We start from the raw sequence: 4,531 nt of genomic DNA, 5'->3' as shown, positions 1-4,531 counted from the left end.
TCCTCTGTGTACGTGCTGGTTATGCGTAAACTATTTCGAACTCTATATGCTATATCAAACTTGTATGCTCACCTTTACATTTCATGTATTGACTTTATTTTAACGTATGTGGCAGGTGTTTAAGGTGTTTACTTGCTAGGGAAGCGATGTTAGAATAAAGCTCTAGAGCCCCCCAACAAATAGTTGTCTGTCATGGTCAAGATAGGGGTCTTTAGATGCAAACAAACAGTATTTATTACTATATTTGAATCTGAGTTGTCGGAACAGAGTATTTGACTAGTTGTATTCTGTAATAATTTGTTTTACTGTTTGGGATACGGTATGGGATGTATTATTTAAACTGAATGGTAATGATAGTTGTTGTGGAAACTTCTCGACAATCTGTTTCGCTCAGTGCCATGCCCCGATGATTCCGCCATCGGTTGGGGTGTGACAGATTGGTATCAGAGACATAACTATAGGGAATTAGGCTAGACACGACCTAGTCCGGGTCGCTGTCTTAGAGACCTAGACTATAGTTAGGAACCAACAGACCAAGCTTAAGTGCTATATTCTAATATTCTTCACTATCACTGCACTCGAATTTCCAAATAGAATCAAGCGATTTAGTCAGGATTAGGTGTTGAAACCGCAAACTCCCGACTAAATTGCTTGATCAATGCTAATTTTATCAATCCATCAATGATTTCCTCATTATTTTCAATGACGAACGAGGAGAATTATACCAAATCAGGAGTGAAATCCATATTTTGATGAATAATCTCCTCAATTTTTACTAAAACAAGGAAGAAGTTGCTAAGCTAGGGGTGACACCCTAACCTTGACAACTTATTCCGGATTTTATTCTTCTCAGCAAAGCCTCGACGGACTCCAACGACCTGAACTCACAGGTAGGACCTAGGGTATACATGCTGAATGCCCAAGAATCGAGGCAGGAACGCGATCCCGAAAGTCGAAAAGTGACGACAAGTCTAATGTGAATAGTCGAATCGCTTTGGGTAGTCGATGTCTAATAGCCGCAAACACTCTACCTCTCGATTTTATGTGTTTCGATTCTGAGCCCGCAACTGCTGACTCTGATAATTCATCGATTTTATGTGTTTTAAGTGTGTTTACCTGTTTATGTGTTTAATTTTGGTATTTGTTCGATTATCGCTCTCACTTCGATCGACACGCACGACTCACATTGCCCTTTTATCTCAACACGCTAACAAGTCGCTGCAATTCTAGGTGACACTAAGCTATGCTATACGCTCATGTTATACTCGACCTGCTATACGATCATACGATACTACTCGATATATTATACGAACGACACGCGAGCTTTGAATGATAGGTTTCTGTATTCTGACTGCATCTGTGACTAAGTATGTACGTACGTACTTCTGTGTTAAATGTCTCTGTGCTCTACGTGTCTACGTGCTTATGTGGTTCTGTGATTACATGAATATGTGGTTATGTGCCTATGTGTTTATGTGATACGTGTTTCGACGTGTTCCTAAGCTTTAGTAAGTAGTAGACGTGTGAGGTGAGATTTGATTTTGATGTGTCTGAGACCTATGACGATGTCTGTTGCAGACCATGTCATCATCTGGACACCGAACCCCTCTTACCCGCCAAGAAAAGAGAGACAAGCGTCTCGCTGCTATCATCGCCAAGCAAGTGGCAAAAGCTATGAGCGAGGTGTATGAAAACGTCAGCAAATCATCTGAGGAGTCGCGAACTGACGCTCCTAAAGATGCTAACAAGATTGTTTTCAGCTTCAAACAGTTCAAGGCATGCGGACCAAAGGAGTTTACCGGAGAAGATGGCCCTCCCGCCATGTTTCAATGGTTTGATTCGGTTGAAGTCACTCTGCGCCAAAGCGGCTGTCCTGAGAATCTCTGTACCCTCAATGCGACCGGTGTCTTGCAGTCCCGAGCTCTAGACTGGTGGACAGCCGAACGAAACAAACGCGGGAATGATGCAGCTTATGAGCTGACTTGGGAAGAGCTGAAGGCCATCATGATGGACGAATTCTGCCTTCCCCATGAACGTCAAAAGCTGGAGGACGAGTTTTGGAACATCAAGCAGAAGGACGGGGACAACGCTGCCTTGACTGCTCGCTTCAAGCAGCTTAGCATTATCTGTCCCGATCAAGTCAAGACGCCAGACATGGCCATCAAGAAGTAGATTCGAGCTTTACCTGATTGTGTTGCCGACTTTGTTCACGCCGCCAAGACATCATCAATTGAGGAGACCTACTTGCTTGCCGCCGAGATCAATGACAAGCGGGTAAAGTCTGGTTTCTGGGATAAGCCATCCAAGTCTCTACATCAAGCTACTACTGCACCAACCGCCGACTCCACTGCTCAACCCTCCAAGTCATCACGCCGAAAGAAGAAGCACAACAACAGCAGCTCCAGCAAAAACTGTGCTGTCACAACAAGTGCTGCTCCTCTGCAAGCCATACCGGCTCAGCAACCGTCTCATCACCGACCAGCTCCAGTGACCAATGCACCGCCAGCAAAGCGTGCTTACACAGGTCCCCACCCACTCTGCCCGACATGTTCATATCATCATCTGGTCGGAATCGCCTGTCGCTTGTGCGCTCACTGCAACCTCTACGGTCATTCCACTGCGAACTGTCGCTATGGTCCCCGTAACACCGCAGCTCCTGTCGCCGCTCATCAAGCTCTACTCCTAGCCCCTCAAGGCCAACCCACAGCTCAAGCACCCACGGTCAATGCTCGAGTATGATTTGCATGTGGTGATCCTAACCATTTTGCAAACATGTGCCCAAATAGGGTGGTGAAACAAGAGCCCCAACAGCAACAGCAGCAGCCTCAGCAACAGCAGCAAGCAGCCCGTGCCAGAACCTTCAACATCAATGCTCGTCAAACCCAGGCTGACAACAACGTGGTTAATGGTACGTTCCTTGTGAATGGTATTTATGCATCATTTTTGTTTGATACTGGAGCCGATAACTGCTTTGTGTCGTTTGAATTCGAGAAGCTCCTTAGTCGTAAGTGCTCTTATCTCCCCTCGTCATTCGAAGTTGAAGTCGCTACAGGAAGAACTGTTGTCGTTAACTCTGTTCTCCGTGATTGTACCCTCGAGCTCAACAATCACATCTTTCCAATCGACCTTATTCCGATGCAGCTCGGAAGTTTCGACATCATAGTAGGCATGGACTTTCTTCGCGAAAATCATGCTGAAGTTGTGTATTTTGATAAGATGATTCGATTCTCGCTCGCGAATGGTGATTTTTTATGTTATATGGTGAAACTGCTTCGAAAGGTCTCAAGCTCATGTCATGCATCCAAGCTAGCAAGTATCTCCGCAAGGAATGCAGAGCTTTCTTGGCCAACATTGTAGTAGCGGAGAAGGAAAAGAAAAAGAAGGCCGAAGTCAAAGACGTTCCAGTGGTCCGTGAATTTCCTCAGGTATTCCCTGACGATCTTCCGGGACTACCGCCAAGTCGTGATATCGGCTTTCGTATCGACCTTATTCCTGGAGCTAACCCTGTTGCCAAAGCTCCTTATCGACTCGCGCCATTCGAAATGAGGGAACTCTCGAACCAACTCCAGGAGTTACTTGAAAAAGGCTTTATTCGCCCGAGCACCTCTCCTTGGGGCGCACCAGTCCTCTTCGTTAAAAAGAAGGATGGGTCGTTCAGGATGTGCATCGACTATCGTGTAACACCCCAAATTCCGTACGACATGTTAAAATGTTTAAGTGCAATACCCTAGTGAAAAGAAATGGTAAATATAAAATTTTACCATTATTAAAGTTTATAGCATTTGACAAATCTAAAATATTATAACTAGGCATGGAAGTTTATTAAGTTAGTATGTAAATATGAAGAAGTGTCATGTTCTAATAGATGAGGGGGTTAAGTGAAAAGTGTGTAATTGAAATATTTATCAAAAAAAAAATGCCAAGTATGGGTATGTATGTGTGCGCGATCGTGAGAGAGGCCAGGAGAGAGCTTTCCCCTTAAAAACCCTAACATACTAAATCCTTCAAATTAAAGAGGAAATTGAAGGCTAGTGGAATGCATGGATTAAGAATGATGATCACCTAAGCATTTCCTACATCAAGTAAGTCACAATTTGTGAAATGATGAACATTGATGAAATGGGTCTTTGATTAATCCGTGTATATATACGAAATTAGGATGGTAATGAGTTAGAATCATCTCACGAAACTTGAATTATGCTTGGATTTCGGATTATCTTGATGTTTTTATGTAAACCCACTTGTAGGTAAAAATGCCATGGAAATGTTGATGATATGTGTGTTAATTAGTTGTAGTTTTGATATGTGAAGATAAATGTTGTAGATTAATGTTATATAAATCTGAATTAGAGTGGAAATTGTGTGAAAATGTTGAATGTAATGATCTTGCTAAGAATTGGAATGGTTGTGCATAAATTTCTTGTACACTATGCTTGGTAGATGGTACGCACACAACGTGTTCGATGAAATGTCTAGGCTGAATTATTTGGGTTTAAGCTTTGGCATTTGTTGAAATTGGATAATAGAATGA

The sequence above is a fragment of the Helianthus annuus genome, chromosome 15 (genome assembly GCF_002127325.2).
Source record: "Helianthus annuus cultivar XRQ/B chromosome 15, HanXRQr2.0-SUNRISE, whole genome shotgun sequence".
Lineage (NCBI taxonomy): Eukaryota > Viridiplantae > Streptophyta > Magnoliopsida > Asterales > Asteraceae > Helianthus > Helianthus annuus.
Note: the sequence above shows the minus strand (reverse complement) of the source record.